The 26,390-nt window shown below is 44.7% G+C and overlaps 1 protein-coding gene across 9 annotated transcripts in view; it reads right to left on the bottom strand.

Moving 5' to 3' along the window:
* The window catches only part of SVIL (supervillin), a 240,088-nt gene that overhangs the window by 158,624 nt on the left and 55,074 nt on the right, over window positions 1-26,390 (bottom strand). For all 9 annotated transcript variants that reach the window (XM_082618197.1, XM_082618199.1, XM_082618201.1 and 6 more), the window contains exon 3: window positions 17,518-17,619. The gene's annotated coding sequence lies outside the window, so the exon portion shown is untranslated. The remainder of the gene's footprint in view (window positions 1-17,517; window positions 17,620-26,390) is intronic.

Genomic DNA, 26,390 nt, shown 5'->3' with positions numbered 1-26,390 from the left:
TTCCTCGCCTCAAGCAACAAGCAAAACTTCACAGTCACTTCCTGATCTCTGTCCTGGCCCTCACCTTATTTTCCCTTTGACCAATCTGGCTTTCTACTCCTTTTTAATTTTATTTTATCTTGTTTTATATATTTATATAAGCTGCTTTAAATTCTTCCTGGAGCAAGCAGGGTAAAAATAAATAAAAAGTTACGTGAAACAGTTGACTATCTGGGTCTTTCTTTTAAGAAAAGATAACACTGTTACTGCAACAATGCAGGGTTTTTTGGTTTTTGTTTTTTTCCTAAAAAAGATTCATTCCCACAAAAGAAACATCTAACTTTTGGATGACTCTGAGGTTATTGGTCCCTGCAGCATCAAATTGGCCTAGCTTAATGCACTGGAGTCTAGTAGAATAACTCTCCTAGGCTGCTTCTTGCATACTTGCTTCTTTGTTCAAAGTCCAGTTAATTCTACCTGTGCAATCTGTTTAAATACTTTCCTCCATTTTTCTTTTTTTTTTTTTGTTATATCCTGAAATCAGGAAACTCTTGTCATACACACTTCTTCCCAAAAACTTGACAGTAATCAGAACTGATATGCATGAGAGTAGATTTAATGATATACCCATGAAGAAAATGGAACACCACGTTTTATAAATTAAGAACTAGACTTAGACCTCTCCAAGATATTTGATAAGTAACTATTTCTCATTTGCTATTATTTAATACTAGTAGTATAATAACCATATGATAGTCTACCATTCTTTCTAGTGACTTCATTGTATCAGCTTCGGTATGACTTTTAATCTGGCTTTTGTGGGTTAATCTAGAAACCATGACTACTTACGATATCGATCTCAAGAGAAACTACATTCTATGGTACCTGTTTTATAATAAACAATGAACATGTGGAAACCAAAAGTAAAACACAATGCTTTTTACAATCATGACAAAAAAATAGTTAGACATAAACTTAACTAAACATATACAGGATCTGTATGCTGAAAATTATAAAAGGCTGATAAAAGACATCCAAGGAGACCTAAATAAACAAATACACATACACTGTGTTCATAGGTTGGAACAGTCAACATAGTAAAGATGTCAATTCTCCCCAAAACGATCTATAGATTTAATGCAATTTCTATCAACATGCCCGGAAGGATTTTTGGTAGATAAAGACAAGCTTATTCTACAATTTATAGGAAGAAGCACAGGCCTTAGAATAGCTAGAACAATCTTGAAAAAGAAGAATAAAGTGAGAGTAATCAATGTATCCCACGTTAAGGCTTACTATAAAGCTATAATAATGGAATAGAATAGAGAACCCTGAAATATACCACACAAATATACCCAACAGATTTTTGACATAAGGTGCCATTTCAACAAACAGTGCTGGACCAGATGGACAGACATAGACAAAAAAAAAAAAAAAACTTAGATCTAATCCTTACAACTTATACAAAAATTAACCAAAGTGAATCACAAAATTAAGTGCAAAATATAAAACTATGATACTTTTAGGGAAAAAAACAGGAGAAAATCTTCAGGACCTAGACAAAGTTCTTGGACTTGACCCCAAAAGCACAAGCCATAAAAAATGACAAAGTAGACTCATCGAAATGTAAAACTTCTGCTTTGCAAAAGACCATGTTAAGAGGATGAAAAGATATGCTAGGGAGTGGGAGAGAATATTTGCAGGTTACATATCTGAAAAAGGACAGCTACACAGAACATAGGAAGAGCTCTCAAAATTCAACAGCAAAACCTCCCCAAACAGTCCAATTGGAAAATAGGCAAAAGGTATGAAGAGACATTTCACCAAAGAAGATGAAGGACAGGTTGCAAATAAGCACATGAAAAGATGTTCAACACCGCTAGCCACTAGAGAAATACAAATTAAAACAGCAATGAGGGGCTTTCCTGGTGGCGCAGTGGCTGAGAGTCCGCCTGCCGATGCAGGGGACACGGGTTCGTGCCCCGGTCCGGGAAGATCCCACATGCCGCGGAGTGGCTGGGCCCGTGAGCCATGGCCGCTGAGCCTGCACGTCCGGAGCCTGTGCTCCGCAACGGGAGAGGCCACGACAGTTAGAGGCCCGTGTACCGCAAAACAAACAAACAAACAAACAAAAACAGCAATGAGATATCCCTACACACCTATCAGAATGGCAAAAATGAAAACAACAGTGACCAAACCAAACGCTAGTGGGGAGAAGCTGGACCACACATCGCCAGTGGGAATAGAAAATGGCACGGCTACTCTGGGAAACCGTTTGGCAGTTTCTTCAAAAACTAAACCTGCTAAAGCAAACTACCATATGGCCTAGCAACTGCGGTCCTGGATATTTATTCCAGAGAAATGGAAACTTATTTTCATACAAAATCCTGAATACATATGTTCACAGTAGCTTTATCTGCAATAACCAAAACCTGGAAACAAGCCAGATGTCTTCGATGGATGAACAGTTTAATAAACTTGGTGCACCCATACCGTGGAAGGCCGCTCAGCAATAAAATGGAACAATCTATTGATACATGCAGCAACCGGATGAATATCCAGGGAATTGTGCTGAGTGAAAGAATGCCAGTCCCCAGAGTTTAGATGCTGTGTGACTGCACTTATACCACATTCCTGAAAGATATCATCGTAGACGTGGAAGGCACATCAGAGGTTAGGGATGGGGTGATGGGGCTATGAGAGGACAGCGTGAGGGGTCCTTCTCCTGTTCTAGTGACTGCATCAGAGCCAATATCCTGGTGATGATGTCGTTTGATAGTTTTGCCAGATGTTACCATTGGGGGAAAATGGGTAAAAGGTACACAGGCTCTCTCTGTAGCAAGTCTTACAACCGCATTTGAATCTATAATTATCTCAAAATTAAAAGTCTAAACACTAAAAAAAAATCTACTTCAAGTGAAACGCCCAAATGCAACCCATCTGTAACTGGGTTACTTACCATAATTGTACTTTGAGTAAATCTATGTAGATTTGCCTGTCATCAATGCCATCTGAAGAAATCCGAATTGGAAATGTTTCTTTTCCCCTACAAGAAGGGAAGTCATGGTCCTGAAGTAAAATATTTGATACAGAGTAAGAAACGGAGAGCACTGCTTTCCAATTAAACATGTTTATTTGGCAGGTTGTCTGGATACTGAAAAGAGCATCTCTAATGACTAGGGCCAATCAAAGAACAGGATTCCTCCCCATCATTTTCAGCAGTTCAATCCACCGCCAAACATGACCGACACTTGAGAAACAGTAAGAAAACAACTCTTCAGAAAGGGAAGAGACCGGGTCATCTCAACATTTCATCCTACTACAAATACAGCAAACAGGTTTTTCAGCTCGAGAGTTCTACAGTCTTGGAGGTGTCATTCTTGAAAATAAAAGGACAAGATCAAAGTTTGGCCTTCCGAGTGCTGGGACAGGTCGTCTGAGGATGCTTCAGGATCCTCCGTCCTCTCAGATGCTACAACATAAAACTTAGATCCGAACATCCTGACCTGGCCCTCCTGGGGGTCACTCACGCTGGCCTTTCGTGCTAGAAAGGATCAGCTCTGGGGAAGGCCACGGCAGAGATGAGATGAAGCTTCTCTTCAGTTCACCGAAGGCAGGGAGCACAAGCCCAAGAACATGCACGCTCCCGCCTCCCTCACCTCTGCCCCCAAGTTCCTGCAGCCCACCTCCGCCCCCCAGCCTGTGCCCACCTTCTTCCTCTCTCCCCGTCACTCATCGTCCCTGACCACTGTCCCCTCCGGCCCCAGAACCCACAGGCTCCCGCATCGGGTTTACAATTGGACTCCAGCTCCCTCCGCATCCCAGCACCTGCTCCCCCACCACGGAGCCCGCCAGTGGACTTGGCCTCTGGCCGGCGGCGTCTGACACTCTGACCATTTCCAGTGGCACGAGGTCTCCACCCCTCCCAGAGTGACTTCCGTCGCGATGCTCCTGTCTCGATCGCTCCCGTTGTCCTGGCTGCGCTCGGCCCTCACCTCGCAGCCGTGCCCACATCTCGCTGCCTGGGGTCCTTCCTCCCCCCCTGCCCTCCCCATCCCTGCTCTCAACGGCCTCTCGCCAGGACTCCTGCAAGAGCCTCCACGGCGCTTCCCTCCTCCAGCGACACGTCCCCAAGTCCATCCTCCCCGCGCTTTCCAGACGCATCTCAACCGCCCAGGCTGGGCTGCAGCACTCCCGGCGGAAACCTCCCCAGCAGCCGTGCCCGCAGGTCTCAGAGCGGAGCCCGCTCGCACCGCCCCCCTGGTGCCAGTCCTTTCTCACTGACGGAGGCTCACGTGACAAGCTTTTGCACGTGATGTTCTTGAGTAGTAAATGTAAGCACGTTCCTGTAAAAGAGTCACTTTCACCCTCTCGTGTGTAGATGCTCATCAGAAGGGAAAAGGGACCGGGTTACAAATAAATACTTGGGCGACTGCACCTGCCCCAGAGATGAACTCACAGGGACCGAGATCTGTGCTGACTGACTTTTATGGACGTAGGGCTGAGAGTGGTGTGGCGATTAGAAAGGGTTTTCATGTCTTGCTTTATTGCCAACCTCACATTTGGATACACCCGGGAGGCTGTGACACGCGTGGGTATCAGGTGGCATCCGTGTGCTGGTGACAAAGAGAGGGTGAGAATGGCCGGCCTGGTGGGTAAAGTCCAAAGTCCCTACCACCTCTGTGACCTGGCCCTTTCCCACCTCTTCAGCCATATGGCCCGGCATCCCTCCCTCAGTAGGTGACCACGAGAAACCGCACTGACCGGGGCTGCTGGGTCCAGGCGGGTCTCGGAATGCCCTCCCTCCCTTGTCACCTTGAAAACACCTCATCATCCCTTCCCGATGAGCCCTTCCGGACATGGTCTATGATTTCCAACCTCTAGACTGTTCGTGTCCACGGGGCAGGGGCTCCATCTGTCTCTGAATCCACAGAACCCAGGAGGGTCCACCACTCCACACACGCGATAAGTGTCTGGGACGTGCCCTCAGATCTCTTCTTCTCATTTTAATTCAGCGACAACATGCGCCTCTTTTTTCCAGGTGTGAGTAATCAATTCTTAATATCCCTCTGAAGTTAGAAAGTGACAAGAGTGACAAAGCCGCTCCTCAGTTTATAAGCAGAAAGTGAAGTAGGTGGAGCCCACTCACATGCTTTTGGGCAGAAGCCCCATTTTCCAGCTTTCCCTCCGTGAAGCCCCTATTTCCGAAGGAAGGAGGATGTCAGGGCATCGGCCAGAACTGTCAGTGCAGGGAAAGCAAGACAAGAGCTCTCTGCCTAACTGCTCCCGCCTCCTGCAGAGTTCTGCTTTCTAAGAGGCAATGAACTTGAGCAATCAGGAGACGTATCTGTTTAAGCTGCTCATCTCCAGGGGATGAAAACACTGAGCCCCAGGATCTGAATTCTGTCCTCATTCCTGCTATGATGGGACCAGACTTGGAATCATCTTCTTTTTCTCCATAAACTTGGGAACCGGACTTGGAATCACTTTCTTTTTCTTCTTCTCCATAAACTTGGGATCTTGACATCTGCGAGTGAAGACCAGAACATACCTGATCGTCTCCTAACACCTACACTAATACACACCCCTGCGAGTCTGAGCTTGGGCTGCCTGCACCATGGACGAATAAATGTGACCGCTGGGTAGGTTTAAAGAAAGCAAAAGGGGGGATATTATCGTTGGTTAACAATATTTTTCAACCAATAAATCACCCTCTCCCAGACAGTCTAAATCAATCAATCAATCAATCAATGTCTCTCTGTCTGTCTCTCCCTCTCAAAGCTTAGGGAGAACTTCAGTGGTTTGGATGACAATATTTCGAGCTCCAAGGTCATGTGTAGGTCACTGGCTTGAACACCAGATGAGCAAGCCAACTCTTCTCTCCCAGGCTGCTGCTTCAAGAGCGATGGGTGGAGAGCAACGCTGAGCACGAACAGAACTGCTGGCCTCGTGGTCCAGATGAAATGTGAGTTTGCCAGGGAGGGAGCTTGGCCCGTGTTTTATGAGTCCTGGCTGTGGGGAGGGGATATAGCCTCTCACAGGGCTGGACCGGCATTACATTCCTGGACACCACGCTGAGTCTTGAGAGTAACGGGAGAGGTACAAAGTGTGACATGCTCCGTTTAGGCTGCTATGGATCTAAGAGTATGGGATTGCCGTGAATTCATCGCATGGCAGAAACGCAGAGGTGGCTTTGCAAGTGGGAACATGGGCTTGGAGGGCTCCAGCCGGTGGAGGGAGGTACTCGGACACGGAAGCAGACCCAGACGCTTGACCCTTTCCACGAGGGGTTGACGTCACAAAGGTCAGCACCAAAAGTGGTTCCCTTGGCTGACCCCAAACACCAAGAGGGCACAGACAGCCCTGACTCCTGCGTGAACACACAAAGCTCCTGCGGTCCTCGTGGGGGGCTGTGTAAAGGTGCCTCTCTGCGTTGAGATGCACAAAGGAGAAGCAGGGGCAAACTCCAGACCTCAGAGGTACGCTGGGGACAGGAAGGACGGGGGTGCTTTCTCTGCAGCCACAGTCTCCCAGCCTCGACACAGTCCGACACCCCACGCGGCCTTGGGTGGGGGCACAGAGCGTGCAATCTCCCCAACAATGGGCTTCCGTTATCACGTTCATTCTCCTTCTTTTCCGCCAGAAACACAATTCTAAGCGATGGCTGCACACTTGGGCCAACCCACAAGAGCCTAATAATCCTTTAATAAAATGGAACCACAGTACCAATAATTCTATAAAACGGAACCACTACGCGCTGTAGCTTCAAATGTGTCTGTGGCTCCCACTGGGGATTCCTGAATGCCAGCTCGCTGGCGGCACACGTGGTGACTTCCTACCCTAAGGCCGAGGCAGAGACTCTTGTTTTGGGGGCCGGGGCTACGAAGTTGAGAAGGAGGGCACCGTCTGGACAGCTGAGTGTGGGACAACAGGGTGAGGAGGTGGCGTCCACCGTGCAGGCAGCATGGGGTGGGGGGCTGAGTTCAGGGGGGAGGAACCCCTGGGGCAGACAGATGATGCTGAAAACTGAAAAGTTTCAAGGAAAGAAAACAAAGGAAAGATATGGGGATCCACTGACTGGGTTCTGAAACACGGACTTCATTTTCTGATGTTTCTCATTTCACAGCTCCAGGTGAAAACTTGGCCTCAGTCCAGAGGCCAAAAAATTCCTGCTCGAGGTGGACTCGCATGGTCCCATGGGGTTCTAAAAACCTGAGATTCTCTGATTCTGAGGCAAAGCACTGTGTCACAGTCACCGAAGAAAAATGGAGACAATTAAGAGAAAGAGAAGAAGAGTGCAATACGATGATGGAGAGGGGTCCAAGGAGAGAGAACGTGTGTGAACGCCAGGCCTTCCGGAATGAGCGGTACCAATGAGATAGCAAGGCAGGAAGTACACACACATCGCCCCTCAGCTCCCCCAAACAGAGACTCGGCCCAGAGCGGACGACGCCGTCACAGACCCCGGAGTCATCTGCCGGCCTCGCTCTCCCAGCGTGGACGCCGCAGTAGCATGTACGGGGAATTCCCTTCCGAGGACCTACTGCAAACATCTGGCAACCTCATCAGTGGGACGGAGAGCGTGCCCTGCGTCAGACTGAAGAGAGGAAACGTAGCCGCAAAGACGTCCTCAAAGGAAGACCCTTACTTAGGAGTCCTTCCAGGTTCTCCTAAGTCCTTGGCTCAGCTTTATTCAGCCTCCATTCCCACCCCAGCGCCCTGAGAACGTGAATGCCAAGAGGACAGAGATGTTTGTCTGTTTTGCAGACGGTTGTTCATTTCCAGTGCCCAGAACAGTGCCTAAGATAGTAAATGTTCAATAAATGTTCCTTGGAGGAAAGGAATGAATCATACCTATTGTACAGGGAGAGCACCCAGAGTTTTTTTAAAAGTAAAACATTTTTTTCTTTATCCCCCCCCATTACTCTCTCCGCAGCCCCCAGTCTGGGATCATGATCCCCGCTGGCTTTGGGAAGACCGTCCCACAAGCCTGAATTAGTTTACCTTCTTTCCACATACCTCTTTGGGGAAGATTTTCCTCATTAGACAAGGACTAATTTCAGTGCCGAGCTCCCGTGCATTCTGAACTTTTAGCATCACTTAAGCAAATCCACGGCACCTGGACCAGCGCAGGGAGGGAAGCGAACTGCGGGATGAACCTGGACTGCAGGCAGGATCGATTTCCAGAGTCAGGCTCCTGACAGGGCCCTCCCTAAATGTTTTCTGATGATGGCCAAGTGGGCAAGCTCAGGCCTTTCTCCCCAGAAACACGATCCTGCTTTCTATACCGACAAGTATTAATTCAAATCCCTAGTGGGCAGTCCAGGATATGGAAATTACAGTAATCTAATCTTGTAGAGGAAGAAGTATGAATCATCATTACACGGTCTGACAAAGAGCTAAGTGATTAATCCCAGGTTGCACAGAGGCTGGGGTCCACGGCGATGGCTCCCTGTGGGCTACCAACCAGACAGTGGGACCCAGCCGGCAAACATCAGACAGGCAACATCACGGCTCTCCTCCCAGGGGAGCACCAAGAAACAAAGGGCCATGTTCTCAGGACCATGCTGCAAAGCTCCTGATTCTTTGGAAAACTCTGACTGTGTGGCCAGAGGAGTGAGAGAATCTGGGGCTCAAAAATCTTGTCTCTCTTCTGACTCTGGTGTCACACGCTTAAGCTCTGAGGTTTACTTTTCAGTAGGACCTGGGAGGTTTGCAGAATAACGGCGTCTCAGAAAGTGACCAGAAACGCCAATCCTCTCCAGGGAAAACAGAAGACTGTGCTTAGGAAAAGACACCACCGCCAGCCAGGGTGCCCTCTTCACCACATCACAGAAACCTAGCGCTCTGAAGGAAGCTCCAGACTTTCTCCTGAAACTTGCAGAAAGAACACTGAAGCTCCCCAGCCCCCATCAAGAAACCATAGCCCCAGGCGCACTGGGAAACTTGGTCAGGGCGCCCACAGCCCTGAACCATCACTGGGCTTGGCGCTTTTTTCCCTCCACTTTTTCTCTTGCACAGCTGTGTTCAATTTTCTGTCCTTGGGGTTTTTAAAGGAACATTTATTCTAGGGCCAGGATTCTCCAGTTTTATGGTTATACAACTCCCTCTCAGGGCCAAAGAATGTTTGAAAAGCCTTAAACCCAGCACAGAGAGTTAGTAAAAGTATCCAAACGAAAGTGAAATGAAAAGTCAAGACTTGTTCCAAAGTCGATTCAACCTCTTACTTGATTGCGCTGTACCTTCTGTTTGCCCTTCAAGACATTTGCTACCTATTTTTTATCAAAGTATAAGTACGGTGTGTGTGTGTGTTTGTGTCTGTTTGCGAGCAGGTAAGGAACAGAGAAGTCCAAAGGTGTATTTATATTCTTCCACGGTTACTGTTTCCTGTTCGATGGTAAATTTTATTTTAAATAAGACCTCCATCTTCAATTGGATTGAATAAAAGATCACAAAGAAAGATTCCTTGAGGATTTTTAAGGGCTTGTTTTTCCTACTTAGAGAGCCAGACAGTACTAGGTTTTTGGTAGTAGGATAGCAGTTTAAAAGAAAAAAAAAAGAAAACCCTAGTTTTTACTTAAATGGTGAAACTAGTGGCATTGTTCATTGAAACGCCCTAAGTACGTTATCAACATCCAAAAGCACAGACCCCCACACACATGCACCAACCAAAGAGCATGAGGCTCCCACCAGCCCATGAAATGCTATCCAGGCTTCTAAGTGCAGCCGATGGAGCTATTTCAGAACGCCCAGAAGTCTCTTACCCGTCCGCTTCTCTTCTCTCTTCCTGTCACCTAGATTCCCACATCTCAAAGAAATCTGCCCAAAGGCTCTGTCTAATACAGGTTCATGAACATCACTCGTTTTTTGCCCCCTGGAGTCTCCCAAAGGCCGTCCGCCTGCTTGATACACACTCCCCTCGACCTGACAGACAAAGCAAAGTTCAGGCTCTGAGGCCTGAGGTGTGTGACACAGCACACAGCACCCACATGAGAGGCCTGGCTGCAGCCCAAGGCAAACAAAATGATTTTGAGATACAAAGTAATATGCACAGACTCACCCTTGAGCAGAGAAAACTGAATCAGTTTTCCACCATGGGAGGATCTAAAAGGCTGTCAGTAGCACCTGCTAAATACAGCCTGATTCTCTGAAAACGATTAGCAGATACTGTAAACTAACCTTGCGACCGGATCATGATGAGAGACGAGAGGCTTCTCTCCAGGGGCCAACGTGAGCAGAGCACACGATGCCTTTCCCTTTCGACCACCTTCTCTCGCTCTTTTAAGATCAAGATATCAAAAGTGCCCTTTAGCACGGCCTTATAGGCAAAATGATAGGTTAATGTTCAAAGGACTCCTCCCAGATAACCAGACTCTAATTCTCCCATGATTGGAAGTTGCCAGAAGTGAGTAACAATCTCTAAACCTAGGGCAGAGGACAGCTGAAAAAAGCAGATTCTGAAGTCAGGGTTTTTTTGAAGTCGGTAATTTCATCAAGTAGGACACACTTCTAATAGCATTTTCTCATAATAACAAATTAAAAACCTTGTGGATCTCTACTCTAGAACAAAGATGCTTCTTTCAGAATAAGAATGTTTTCATGAAAGTAATACAGAAAAATTCTTCCCTCAAAATCCCCAAACACATGCTCTCTACATGTACAAGGAAACACAGCCAAACAACAATAACCACATAAAAATAATTTTTCAAACCACACATACAAGAAAAAAAAATCTTTACAAGAAGGCTATAAGCAGGGCTTGAAAAACCAGGATGTTTTCTAACATCATGCCAAGCCAGTTAGAACACACTGCGCTTTAAAAATAAGGTTTTACAATAGCCCACTTACATTCCATATAAGAAAAGGCAGAAATGTGAGCTGAGAACAGTCAGATACAACTTTAAAAATCTGACTCACTGAAGCGTGTAGGCACGCACACACACACACACACACACACACACCCCTTGTAAAAGAGAAAACAAACACCACTTGGGCTCATCCAAAATGTGCCGTCTTTAATCACGGTCTCATGATGTTTACCCAAAACATCCAATGCACTTTATAGCCTAAGGAGCAGTCCAAGTTCTCAACAGAAGGTTGTTACTTGAAGGACCATGTGTCTTGAAGAGCTGTTTTCACACAATCTAAATGAATAAAGAAGCATGGGGGAAAGAATGCACTGATGCAAATGGTAAGACCCACAGTCATCGCACCTTTGAGGCTTATGAAATGCACTCCACCTCGAGCATTTGTATGTGTGCCGTTTGAGAAAGTCACCCCTGTTCCCTCCACCTCGCTTCAAGGACCCGCTGTAGTCTCGGGGACCCCAATGCTGGGATCCACTGATGTCTGAAGAGATGCAAGGCAATGATGTAGGTACAGCCAGGACTTCACTTTAGAGAGACCTGCACCGCATCTAAAAGCCTGTGGCATGTCTTTTCTCTTTAATCTGGTTTCAAATGAAGATTTTATTTATTTATCTTTAATTTTAAAAACTTTTTATTGAAGTATAGTTAATTTACAATGTTGTGTTAGTTTCTGGTGTACAGCAAAGTGATTCAGTGTTTTATATATATATATTTGTATTCTTTTTCAGATTCTTTTCCATTATAGGTTGTTACAAGATATTGAATATAGTTTCCTGTACTATACAGTAGGTCCTTGTTGGTAATCTATTTTATATATAGTCATGTGTATACATTAATCCCAAACTCCTGATTTATCCCTTCCCCCCCACCTTTCCCTTTTGGTAATCATAAGTTTGTTTTAATTAATTAATTAATTAAGTTATGGCCACTTTGGGTCTTCATTGCTGCACACAGGCTTTCTCTAGCTGCGTCGAGCGGGGGCTACTCTTCACTGAGTTGCGCGGGCTTCTCATTGTGGTGGCTTCTCTAGTTGTGGAGCATGGGTTCTAGGCATGCGGACTTCAGTAGTTGTGGCTTGCGCGCTCTAGGCGCGTGGGCTCAGTAGTTGTGGCGCACGGGCTTAGTTGCTCCATGGCATGTGGGATCTTCTCGGACCAGGGCTCGAACCCATGTCCCCTGCATTGGCAGGCGGATTCTTAACCACTGTGCCATCAGGGAAGTCCATAAGTTTGTTTTCTATGTCTGTGAGTCTGTTTCTGTTTTGTAACTAAGTTCCTTCATATCATTTTTAAAGATTCCACATATAAACGATATCACATGATATTTGCCTTTCTCTGTATTACTCACTTCACTTAGTATGATCATCTCTAGGTCCATCCATGTTGCTGCAAATGACATTACTTCATTCTTTTTCATGGCTGAGTAATATTCCATTGTACATATATACCACATCTTCTTTATCCATTCATCTGTCGATGGACACTTAGGTTGTTTCCATGTCTTGGCAATCGTAAATAATGCTGCTTTGAACATTGGCCTCACTGGAAACACTTCCCTCGCTGCCTGTACTGCTCTTACGCATACCCCTCCTCAGTCCACTCTGGTTTGGGGTTCCCACTACCGAGCTACCCTCGTCAAGGCCACCTGAGCTCGGGGACCCCGCACTCTCCACCCTCCTGCCTGGCTGCCTCTCCTCCACCCCACCCCGTCCCGAGCCTCATTAACAATCTCTCTCTCTCCTCTCTCTGCTATCCTCTCCGTGGATTTATCTATTACCTACATTCTATCTCCTTTCAGAACCACTCCCTGGAGTTCCAGCCTCACATTCAACTGTCTACTGAACACCTCTCTCTGGATATTCAACAGGGACCTCAAACTTAATATGTCCACGACAGAAGTCTCGATTCTCAAAGCTGGCCCTCCTCATTAAAAAACAAACAAACAAAGAACAGAAAAGAAAGACAAAACAAAGAAATCCCTCCTCCCCCAGTCTTTCCTCTCCTCAGAAGTTGCCAGAATTTGGGAGTCATGCTTCCTGCCCCCCTTGTCCTCACTCTCCGAATCTCATCCATCATCAAGTGCCGACAGCTGTACCTCCAAGACACATCCCTTTCTCTTATAATATACAACAGCTTCATTGATATATAATTCATACGCCATGCAACTCACCAATTTAAAGTGTACATGTCAATGGCTTGTAGTATGTCCATGGAGCTGTACGACCATTATCGAATCAGTTTTAGACATTTTCATCACCCCCAAAGGAAACCACACACCCATCAGCAGTCAGTCTCAATTTCCCCTTAAACAATCCAATCCTAGGCAAACATTAATCTACTTTACATCTCTGTAGATTTGCCTGTTCTGGAAATTTCATATAAATGGACTCATACAATACACGGTCATTTGTGTCTGGCTTCTTTCAGTTAGCATATTTCCAATATTCATCTATGCTGTAGGATGTATCAGTATTCCATTCTTCTTTATAATCAAATAACATCCTATCATATGAATATACAATGTTTTATTTGTTCATCAGTTAATAGACATTTGGGTGGTTTCTATTCTTTGGCAATTGTGAATAATACCACTAGGAGATGAAAACTATTATATATAGAATGGATAAACAACAAGGTCCTACTGTACAGCACAGGGAACTATATTCAATATTCTGTGACAAACCATCATGGAAAAGAATATGAAAAAGAATATATATATGTATAACCGAATCACTTTTCTTTACAGCAGAAATTAACACAACATTGTTAATCAACTAGACTTCAATAAAATTAAAAAAAATAAAAGTGCTATGAAAAGTTTTTATATAGAAAAATGTTTTCATTTCTCTTGGGTGTACACCTAGGAGTGGATATGCCAGGTCATAAGGTAAACTCTATGTTTAAGTATGTTAGGAACTGCCCGACTGTTTTCCAAAGCAGCTGCTTGGGAAAGAGTCTGCATTCCTACCAGCTGTGTATGAGAATTCGAATTTCTCCATATCCTCACCAACACTTGTTACTGTCCATCTTTCATAGAGGGTTATGAAGTGGTATCTCACTGTGGGTTTGATTTGCATTTCCATGATGGCTGGTGATGTTGAAAATCTTCTAATGTGCTTATTGACCATTTACATATCTTCTTTGCCTATTTCAGATCTTTACCTATTTTTGAATTAGGTTATTTTTTAAAATAAATTTATTTATTTATTTAATTTTTGGCTGCATTGGGTCTTCATTGCTGCGCGCAGGCTTTCTCTAGTTGTAGCAAGAGGGGGCTACTCTTGTTGCAGTGTGTGGGCTTCTTATTGCAGTGGCTTCTCTTGTTGCGGACTACAGGCTCTAGGTGAGCAGGCTCAGGAGTTGTGGCACGCGGGCTCAGTAGTTGTGGCTTGCGGGCTCTAGGGCACAGGCTCAGTAGTTGTGGCTCACGGGCCCAGCCGCTCCGCGGCATGTGGGATCTTCCCGGACCGGGGCACGAACCCGTGTCCCCTGCATCGGCAGGCGGACTCTCAACCACTGCGCCACCAGGAAAGCCCCTGCAAATATTTTTTCTCATCCTGTAGGTTGTCTTTTCACTCTCTTATTAGTGTCTTTTAATACGCAAAATTTTTAAATTTTTGTTGAAGTCCAATTTATTTTTCTGTTGCACTTGTACTTTTGGTGTTATACCTTGAAAAATCACTGCATAACCCAAGGTCATGAAGATGAACACCCACGTTGTCTTCTAAGAGTGTTACAGTTTTAGCTCTTATATTTAAGCCTTTGATCCATCCTGAGTTAATTTTTGTATATAGTGCAAGGTGGGGTCCAACTTCATTCTTTTGTGTGTTGATATCCAGTTGTCCTAGAACATTTGTTGAAGAGACTATTTGCCAGTGAATTGTCTGGGCACATTTGTCAAAAATCAATTACCATAAATGTAGGAGTTTATTTCTGGTCTATCAGTTCTATTCCAAAAATCTATATGTCTATCCTTATGCCAGAACCACTGTCTTAATTACTGTATTAAGTTTTGAAATCAGGAAGGGTGAGTCTTCCAAGTCTGCTCTTTTTTAAGATTGTTCTGGGTATTCTGGGTCCCTTAAATTTCTATATGAATTTTAGGGCCAGTCTGTCGATTTCTACAAGGAATCCATCTGAGATTTTGAGAGAGACTCTGCACTGAATCTACAGATCAACTTAGGGAGTACTGCCATTTTAACGATAACGTCTTCTGATTCATGAACATGGGATGTATTTCCATTTATTTGGCATGTTCTTTAATTTTGTTCAACATTTTGCAGTTTTAAGAGCATGCTTTATACTTCTTTAACTACATTTATTCCTAAGTACAGGCACACCTTGTTTTATTGTGCTTCACTGTATTGCACTTTGCAGATATTGCCTTTCATATGAACTGAAGGTTTGCTGGCAACCCTGCATTGAGCAAGTCTATTGTCGCCATTTTTCCAACAGCATTTGCTCACTTTGTGTCTCTGTGTCACATTTTGGTAATTCTCACAATATTTCACACTTTTTCATTGTTCCATTTGTTATTGTGATCTGTGATCAGTGATCTTTAATGTTACTACTGAAAAAAGATTATGACTTGCTGAAGGCTCAGATGATGGTACTTTTTAGCAGTAAAGCATTTTTTAATTAAGCATGTACATTGTTCCTTTAGACCTAATGCCACTGCATAATTAACAGACTACAGACAGTGTAAACATAACTTTTATATGCACTGGGAACCCAGAATATTTGTGTGACTCACTTTATCGTGATACTCATTTTACTGCGGGGGTCTGGAACCAAACCCGCAATATCTCCGAGGTATGCTTGTGTTTCATTCTTTTTCATGCTATTGTAAAAGGAATTATTTTCTTAATTTCATTTCAGATTGTTTGTTCTAAGTGTACAGCATTACAGTTGATTTTTGTATATTGATCTTGTATCCTGCAACCTTTCTGAATGTGTCTATTAGTTCTAACAGTTTAGTGGATTCCTTAGGGTTTTCCATACCCAAGATCATGTCACCTGCAAACAGAGATAGTGTCACTTCGTTCTTTCCAATCCAGAAGCCTTTCGTGTTCTTCACTAACTGCCCTGGCTAGACCTCCCAGCTGTGGGGTTTTCATAGGCACTCTTTTTAGGCTGAAGACGTTTCCTTCGATTACTAGTTTGTTGTTGTTCCATTTGTTTATTTACTTATTTATTTATTTTGGCTGTGCTGGGTCTTAGTTGCAGCATGCGGGATCTTGAGTTGTGGCATGTGTGATCTAGTTCCCTGACCAGGGATTGAACCCAGTCCCCCTGCATTGGGAGCGCAGAGTCTTAGCCACTGGACCACCAGGGAAGTCCCTAGTGTTTTTTGTTTTTTTATCTTAAAGAGGTATTAGAATTTCTCAAATTCCAAATTTGTTTGCATAACAAATTTCCAAATTTCTCTGCATGAGACATACCCGTATGCAATTGTGTTTCCCTCTGTATGCTCTCCCTATACCATCTCCACAGCTCAGTATCACTCATCTTTCCAGGTCTGTACTTCAGGGCAGTGCTGGACCACCCTGTTCAAAGTTCCCATCCACCACTATCTCCTCCCGAGTCAGCCCTCACACAGCCTTCAACGCACTCAGTCATTGTTGTTCTAAGTACAGATTTGCTCACATTTCCATAAGGTTTAGTATTTGCCAGCATGAATGCATCATTTTAATCCTCACAACAACCTTACTAGGTAGATGCTCTTGACACAATTTCACAGATGTTGAAATTGAATGAGAGGTTAAGTGTCTGTTCAAAGTCATGCAGTTTATAAGTGGCAGACTCAGGATTCAAACTCAGGGCCCATCACTGCTGAGACCATTGTCTTAAACCTCTGGCTGTCGTGCCTATCAATCATTGTTCTCACTTGCTTCTTACCATATTTTCTATCTAGACACAAGCATCAATCTCTTTATCGCTGTACTTTTAGCATCTAACACGAGCGTGGCAGGTGTTAATAAATACTTAATGAACAAATGAACACCGGACTTTGGATGCCCTATAAGAAGAGTTCCACACGACTCTGGTGAGCCCTGCCGACTACACGCGTCCATGGAGAGTCACGAGGCTCATCCGCTTCTGAGACCCTTCAGGAAGGAAGGTTAACTTCAATGTCTCTCAAACTCACTGGAGCACAGACCCATCTTCATAGCCCTGTCTCCACTGCATTAACAGTCTATAGAGAAGTGTGCTCCATGGAACACACTACACACTTTGAGAAACCCTGCCCCAGAGTGGCCAGGCAGACAGCACGGTCCCTAGAAAGGTGTTTCTGTTCCCTCCCGTGCCTGGCTCTGCCCTCCTCTAAAAACTCTAACTTGGAGCCCCTGAAAGCTCTGTCATGACCACAGCTCAGTTCAAAAAGAAAACCCCAGTATATTAAGCTTTGCTTTTCTTTCACACATTGGAACACATGGCTACTAAGGAGACAGAAAGATTTTTCCAACTTGTCAGATGGCTCTCCCCTCTGGATGTTGGTGGTCCCATAACTTATCACTGAGGAACCTTTAATTTTCTCAGACCTCTGGTTTGTTGAGAGTGATGTAAACAAACTCATCCTTCACAACGTCCTTTAACCTAGTCTCAGAATTGCAGCCAAAACCAATGATGTGTCAACCACAGAACACTTATATTTTTTTCTAACTACTTACTGTAATGCTGATGTTTAAATCATGGCTTCTGGTAGAGAAGGACTTCAAAACCCTCCCCGTCTCAGCTCTCTCAGTCTTTTAGCCCGTCTACTCCAACTCTTCCTGCAAAAGGAGAAAGAAAAATTTCTACTCGGCAATCTGAGAAAGAAAACAGCAAACTATATAAGACAGACACATGTATGAGCAAGGCAAGATACATGGCTGTGATTCATTGGCTTCTAAAGAGCTTTTTCCCTTTCAATTAATCATCTTACATCAGTGACTACAAATTATAGGCAGTAGTTAGAATATCTTTTTAAACCTCTTATAAAAAATACTCAATTAAAAATACATTTTTTATAGAGTTATCATATGATCCAGTGATCCCACTCCTGGGCACATATCCAGAGAAAACTCTAATTCGAAAAGATACATGCACCCCAATGTTCACAGCAGCACCATTTACAAGAGCCAGGACATGGAAGTAACCTAAATGTCCATCAATAGATGAATCGATAAAGAAGATGTGGTACATATATACAATGGAATACTACTCAGCCATAAACAAGAATGAAATAATGCCATTTGCAGCAACATGGATGGACCTAGAGATTATCATATTAAGTGAAGTAAACCAGACAAAGACAAATATCATGTGATATAACTTACTTACATGTGTAATCCTAAAAAATGATACAAATTGACTTATTTACAAAACAGAAGACTCACAGACATAGAAAACAAACTTATGGTTACCAAAGGGGAAAGAGGGAGAGGGATCAATTGGGAATTTGGGATTAACAGATACACACTAGTACATGTAAAGTAGATAACCAACATGGACCTACTGTATAGCACAGGGAACTACACTCAATATGTTGTAATAACCTATAAGGGAAAAGAATTTGAAAAAGAATATAGATATATGTGTGTGTTACATATATTTATATAAATTATATATATATTTATATATATATATATTCAGTTTATATATATAAACTGAATCACTTTGCTGTACACCTGAAACTAACACAACATTGTAAATCAACTATACTCCAATAAAATAATAAATAGAATTTTAAAAAAAGAAAAGCAAAAACAAACAAACAAATACATTTTTTCCTTCATCTCAAACTCAGTGAATAAAATCATTTCTATGTGATCGTTCTCCAAAGCTCTGATTTTTCTCTGGTGATGAAATTTGACATTTGGTCTAAAAGCAGAGCTATCTTGAGTAAATATGAGTTCTTTCTACGACACAAATTTACATCAGACCCAAACAAAGGGCTTTGGGAAAGAAGCCTTGTAACAAAGGAAGACTCGAAAAGACAGAGGAGGGTAGGTTGGAATTCAACGAGAGGGAAGTGACAAAGGCCCAGGTCCTTAGAAAAAGAGAGAGGCTGGGTAAAGAAGTCGAGACCAGCGTAACCCGTTTAGGGCGTCAGGAATGAGGGGCTGGGCTAGAACCTGGTCCGTGCCCTTAATTCCAGGCAGGGAAACTCTTCAGCATTCACTTCCCTCAAAGACTGGGGAAAAGACGGAAAACACCCGTGCTGGAAGTACAACAGAGTAGGACAGAGGGCAGGGTGCACTTCCCTGTGCGATCTTCCTACCTGTGACTTATCTGCATACAGCATGACCTCCCTGGAAGCACACTCATTCCTCACCCTCAGAAGGCCAGCTGCCTGTATGGTACTGCAATGACTCAGCCTGGGAGAGAGGCACCATACGTGAGCAAGGCTCCAGCCTGAGAGCCCGGACTAGAGAGGGAAGCCCTAGGTCTGTTAGTGAGTTAATGGTTAGTTGGTTAGCGGTTAGGCTTTGGGAAGTCTTTGGTTTTAGGGGCTAATGAGGCACCTCTTCCTCTCTCTTCCTGATGTCTAGGAAGTACTGGCTTGCATCACCTTTTGAAAACATCATCTTAGGAAAGAGTTCACTCAAGTACAAGAGGCCCTGAACTGGACAGCAGCCAGCAACGCGCCAGCATCCTAAAGGTCAGAGCTGGTGTCAGTAGCCAGGTTTTGGAAGCATATGGGAGGTGTGCTCTCAGAGCCTCTTTTACCTCCTGTAGAGAGAATGGGGTTCCTCTCCAGAAGCCCAGGCAGAGGCAATTTACAAGGAAATGAGCCTGTGGGGAGGAGAGGGTGGAGGGCAGTGGACCATTTGAAGTTCCCACAAAGCAAAGAAACATTGTTACCACTGCTCGGTGAACTTCAGACAGCCCTGAACTCATGACTTGAAGCCACAAAGACGCTTGTGGTTAACACAGACCGACTATTGGGTTTAAGGAGACTGTTTTTTGTGCCAAAAAAATTTATTTGCCTTCCTCCCCCCAAAATCTGTTTATTATTAAAAAGCCCTGGAGCCCTGGGAACTGGGCTAGACCAATGTTAGCCTGTCCTCCTCCTGAGCCTCTTCCAGGTACCAAACTGGGGAGGAAGTGCCTGCTTTAGGAAGAAGACCCTCTTTCCACACGGGCTGCAAAGGAAGGGAAAATGAACTTATTTCAAGAAGAAAAAAGGCCAAGAAAACCAAGAGAAGCCGAGACAAGGGCAGGAGAGGACATACTCATCTCTCTTTCTCTTTGGAGAGCACCCCTCTGTCCTTGGTATGCAGCCCCTGGTACCCTCTAGAGCTGGGGTTCTCAATCTCGCATGTACAGAGGGATCCCCTTGGGGCTCTACTACCAGGGGGCGAGAAAGAAGAAAACCTCCCGTGGAGATCGTGAGCCCATGGACCAAGAAGGAGTCCGAAAGTCCCGTACCTGAAACACTTTCGTTCTTGGAATCTGCTTTGTCTAAAGACAAAGGGAAACCTTGGTCACTAGATAATAAAACTTCAGAATATAGCATTGGCAGGAAAAGAAAACAATATATCGGCTTCAGTGCACTCATGATAACTTGGGGGGAAAAAAACAAAAGAGCAAAGTCCACAGCGAGGCAAGGGTCCAAACTAAGTGACAGGCTGAAGTTTAATTAAACTAGTCAAACCTGTATAAAAGCGGAAAAAATTCCAGAGGAGAATGGGGCACTGGAAGAATCACTATGGTTTCAGTGCGGCAGGAAGAGACGCCCAGCTCAGGGTCAGACCCTGCGGGCTTGTCCGGTCTCTCCAGGGCTCTCTCCATCCTTCGAAAGCATATCTTCCTGGTCAAAAATAAACTGTCACTGGACTTTCAGATGATTATCTCTATGCAAAACCTCTGGCAGGACTCTGTCATTAACTCTAGACCCACTGCATTTGGAAGGGAAATTACGGCAGAGAAAGACAGGCTTTTATCTTAACGTTTCAGAAGACAGGTCTGACAGGAGGTGCAGTGGAGGTGTACACAGGGAAGGGACATTTCGGTGAGTTGTAGTCGCACGTTACAGTCGGCCCTTCGTATCTGAAGGGGGTTGGTTCTGACCCCCTTGGATATCAAAATCCATGGATGCTCAAATGCCTTATGGAAAGGGGTGTAGTAATAGATGTGGTACGTATATACAATGGAATACAACTCAGCCATAGAAAAGAATGAAATAATGCCATTTGCAGCAACATGGATGGACCTAGAGATGATCATACTAAGTCAGAAAGAGAAAGACAAATACCATATGATATCACTTACGTGGGGAATCTAAAATATGACACAAATGAACTTATCTATGAAATAGAAACAGACTCACAGACATAGAGAACAGACTGGTGGTTGCCAAGGGGGAGGGGGTTGGGGGAGGCATGGACTGGGAGGTTGGGATGAGCAGATGCAAGCTAGTATCTATAGGATGGATAAACAATAAGGTCCTACTGTACAGCACAGGGAACTATATTCAGTATCCTGTGATAAACCATAATGGAAAAGAATATTAAAAAAAGAATGTGTACGTATATATATGTATAACTGAATGACTTTGCTGTACAGCAGAAATTAATACATTGTAAATCAACTATACTTTAATTAAAAATTTTTAAAATTAAAGTTAGAAAACAGAAAAACGTGATATAGTATTTGCATATAATCTATGTGCGTCCTCCCGTATACTTTAACTCATTTCTAGATGACTTATAATACCTAATAAAAAGTAAACAGTTGCCGGTATTCAGCAAATTCAAGTTCCGTTTTTTGGAACTTTCTGGAATTTTTTCCCCCCAATATCTTTGATCTGCAGTTGGTTGAATCCAGGGATGCAGAACCCATGGACACGGAGGACCAAGGGCACCTAACTACCACAGTGTCAGGTGCCCCTGGGTTCACAGTATTGACCAGAGTCTTGTCCCCTCACCAGGCCTCCGAGAGTCCCCCCCTTACCGACTCTAGGGATGAGGTCTCCCCAGACCCAACTTTTTCTCTGGCTACTTTCTCTCGTCTTTCTCTCCCTGGATTCCTAGAGCAAGAAAGGAGGTTCCTGAAGATATTTTCCTAGAGCCACAGGCACTTCCTCCGCGCTCCCCCAACAAACCTCAAGACACCTCCCAGGACTCAGCCCAAGGGCCTCTGGGTTCCGGGAGTTTCCCTGACGGCCTCCCTGCCTCCTCAATTCATGCTAAACACCTGGTTAAAACGACGACTGTCGTTCATTCTCAACCATCGTGGGCTGGTTTAGTCACAGCAATAACATAATAATAACAATTTTAAAATAGTAATCATTTTAATTATTTGGACATTTTTAAAAAATAAAGGTCTCCAAATCAGAAAAATCACATGCCTATTAGAAGGTGTCCACTGACCGGCACTACGAAAACCTACGCACATCTGCATGGGTCTGCGACAGTGTGGGGACAGCCCAGTTCCATCGGCCCCCAGATAGGCACTTACAATACTGGTGCCCAAGCCGAGGTGACATTCTGTTAGCATCAGTTCCAGGACCACGCAAGCTGATGGAAGAACCATTAGCGAGTGACCGGACTGGCATGAGCAGAAGCCAAGGCTAGAGGCAGACGAGAAATGACAACAGGCGTAGGTGCCATAGGAGGTGAGGCAGCAAAGATGCTGAGGGAGAGGGTCCCCCCCCCAAAGATCCTGGGCCCCCGGCTGCCTCTAGAAAGAGCGCAGGACCGACCGCTGGCAATGACACACTGAGGCTGCCTAGGCTTCGTTTTAATATGGAATTGGGGGTGGGTACAGGAAGCTTGGATAAAGAATAAACAATAGACCATTTTAAGAGTACTAACAATGGCCCATTTTATTTGTCAAGTAATTTATCAGAGATTTTGTGATCCTGAACCATTACTCTTGTACTATTTTTACACATTAGGATAACATCCATAGAACATTGAGTATTTTCCTAAATACTGGATTCTTTTACTAAGTAAATGTTGGTCATTTTCACTAAATAAGGGTACGTTAAATGCATTTCGAGGTACAATCGGACCGAGCCAACTTTTTGTCCTCCACTTCTCTTAACGAAGAGAACTTATGTATTTTTTTTCTCTAAAATGGACTGTGCGTTGTTATAAGCAGGTCTCTGATCTTGTATCTTTGTAGTATTTCACAGCTCCGAGTCCATTGCTCAAGGAAATGCAGAGAGACCAACAGGAACCAGTGGGCACAGGGCAGCTCACTCCCCTGGGAGGGCGTCTGGCAATCAGTACGCCACCAGCTGCAGGAAGATGCCCACAGTCAAAATAGCAACTGACGTGGGGACACATGAAGGAGAGGGAGTTAAAATAAGCACACAATACTCCCTGGTGACATCCAGAAACACCACCTCCCCTCTGTCCTTGGGGACACCTTCCTATGGGGACACGCTTCCCACTTTATGGGCTTTATGCTGCCACCAGGTGGGCTTCCCACGTGTCCCATTACAGCACAGTTCTTAAAAGGCCATGGCAGGTCCTCATGCATTTTCAAATATGCTCCTGTAAAACCCTGGGAGGTGTTCCGCTCCACAATTCAAAGGATGTACGTGTCATCCAAAATTGCAAGTAGAAAAATTAAGTTAATGGGCTGAATTCTCAATTTTAAGTTCTCTCATACACTTTTTTTTTTCAAATTCTTTGGTGTCTCCTACTACTTGCCTAAGAGCAACCACAAAATAAATAAACAAGTAGCAAACAAACCGTGAAGGAAAACTCAGCTTGCTGTTTGACAGATATATGTGCTTGGGGATATGATTTCATATTGTTTATAGCATCCAAATATAGAGCTATGTGTCTCTCAAAATTAATCTGTTGAAATCCTAATCCCCATTGTGATGGTATTTGGAGGTGGGGCCTTTGGGAGGTGATTAGGTTAGGAAGCTGGGACCCTCATGATGGGATTAGTGCCCTTACAGAAGAGACATAGAGCTTGCTTCTGCTCTCTGCTCTCCTCCAAGGGAGGACACAGAAAGAAGGCGGCTGTCTGCAAACCAGGAAGGGAGCCCTAACCAGGAACTGAATCTGCCAGCTACTTGCCCTTGGACTTCCCAGCCTCCAGAATCATGAGAAATAAATGTTTGAGGCTTAAGCCACTCAGTCTACGGTATTGTTACCACAGCCTGATCTAAGACCTATAGTAAGACAGATAGTAAGGGCCACCTTTATATTTATGAATGATATAAATATATATACACGCACACATATACACACATATGTATCTAGGTATACATGTATATATACACACATACATCACATACACACATATATTTGTAATTATAATGACACAACATACCATGTGCCAAGTTGCAACACAGAATGCGACATTTCAACATTTCACAGCGTGCCTCAAAGGGTCTGACTATCTCCAAATGCCCTTAAATCTGAACAAACCTAAAAATCCCCACAAGAGCACATTTTCCCAGGCAGCCCCAGGAGGCACCCTAGATGTGCAGCCGCCACAGCAAAAACAGAACTAAGACCCTTCCCAGGCTCACGGGATCCAGCACACGCTGTTCCTCCTGCTGGAGACACATGGGGTCTCCCCAGTGGACTGAGGTGGGCTCAAAGCAACCACCACGATCATGACCCCTCTTTGGACTCCATCGACCCTTGAAATTCAGCAACTGGTGAGGGCAAATATCTTTTATCACCCTTTGTTGGCTTTATACGTGCATGTTTTCATGAAAATGAGATGACGAGGCTAGGCCTTGCTCTTTCTTTCCTAAATGAACAACAAACACAAAGTTAAGAACCTACTGATGTGCAAACTGTATTTGATAAGAAAAATATATACTAAGCGCCGGGGTTCACAGTCAAGCATATGTGCCCATCAACCGTCATGGCAGCTAAGGAGGTGATGGGTCCTGGTGGACTCCAGGCCACCCTCCCCTCCTCTCTCTCATCTCTGGGTGCCTGTTACAGATGTGGGTCTCAAGAGCTTCAAGTATGAGGAGCCCCCTTTCAACGCCACACTGCCTCTTATCCGTAGCACGCCAGCAGTTGTGTGTTTAGTAAGACAATGTCAAAAGGCTGCTATGAATTCAGCGATGCATCTCACGGGTTTATATCTTGTAAGTCACAGCACTACGGACATTTAAAGTCGTACCCTTATGAGTCATGATTCAGCCTGCAGACGATGCTCAGAACACGCAGGCCACAGCAATAAAGTGAATATTGTGATAAAGTGAGCCACACGAGGCTTCTGGTTTCCCGGTGCACATAAAAGTTATGCTTACACTACACTGTAGTCTGTTAAGCATGCAACAGCATTACGTTGAAAAAGTGCGCATACCTTAATTAAAAAATATTTTCTTGCTAAAACGTGTTAACCATCATCTGAGCCTTCAGCCAGTCGTAGTAGTGACATCTAAGACTGCTGATCACAGATCACCATAACAGAGTAATAATGACGAAGTGTGAAATACTGCAAGAACTACCACATGTGACACAGAGACAGGAACTGAGCAAATGCTGTTGGAAGAAGGCGTCCACAGACTTGCTCAATGCAGGGTTGCTACAAACCTTCAGTTTGTAAAAAGCAAACACAGTATCTGTGAAATGCAGTAAAGCGAGGACTGCCTGTGAATTCCTCCAGCCTCTGTGGTAACTCTGAAGGGCAGGAGAGAAGCAGGGCTGTGTCAAGGCGGCGGCCCCCGTGGGCAGGCCTGCCGGGCCCACTTGCTGGCTGCGTGCCCGCCCACTGGTCCCTGGGACCACCTGCTCTAGCCCTCAGGTGGTGGCCCCCAAAAACACAGAGGCAACTTACTGGACATCCCGAAAGCACAGGTCCCAAAGGGGAAAGCCAAGTCAGGTCTGTTCCTTGGAGAGGTGGCCCGATGAAGCAACATCAGGAAGAAGTTGCTAAAAGGGCTAGAAGAAACCATTTTTGTATGGAGGTGCCAACACAGAAATTAGGAAGTGAGAGAGAAATGACTGAAAATCTTGTGCCCAAACTTCCAACCCTGACCTAGTGAGCAAACTGGTAGACTCAGCCCTTCACATGGAGGACACAGAGACATCCTGATGGAGGGGACAGCACTGCTCAGAAACCACACCCTCCCCGAGCTTCCAAAAGTAAAAGAAATAAGCAAGTGAGACCAGACAACTGAGGCCACTTAACTTGAGCTGAGTCAGCATACTGAGGATAAGTACACACCTCTGGGGATGATCAGCCACTGATGGTCACGCCTGGTAATGCCGTGAACTCTGCTGCTCATTCTTAATGGAATCCTTTTCATTTTTTTAAATTGACTGATTTTTTTTGTTTTGGGGGGTTTTTTTTGCGGTACGTGGGCCTCTCACTGTTGCGGCCTCTCCCGCTGCGGAGCACAGGCTCCGGACGCACAGGCTCAGCGGCCATGGCTCACGGGCCCAGCCGCTCCGCGGCATGTGGGATCTTCCCGGACCGGGGCACGAACCCGTGTCCCCTGCATCGGCAGGCGGACTCTCAACCACTGCGCCACCAGGGAAGCCCAGACTGATTGATTTTTAAACTGAAGTACAGTTAACTTACAAAGTTGTGTTACCTTCAGGTGTACAGCAAAGTGATTCAGTTA

Source organism: Mesoplodon mirus, assembly GCF_964341445.2.
Source record: "Mesoplodon mirus genome assembly, chromosome: 4".
In the NCBI taxonomy this organism is placed as follows: Eukaryota; Metazoa; Chordata; class Mammalia; order Artiodactyla; family Ziphiidae; genus Mesoplodon; species Mesoplodon mirus.
Note: the sequence above shows the minus strand (reverse complement) of the source record. Positions and strands in the feature narration are given on the sequence as shown.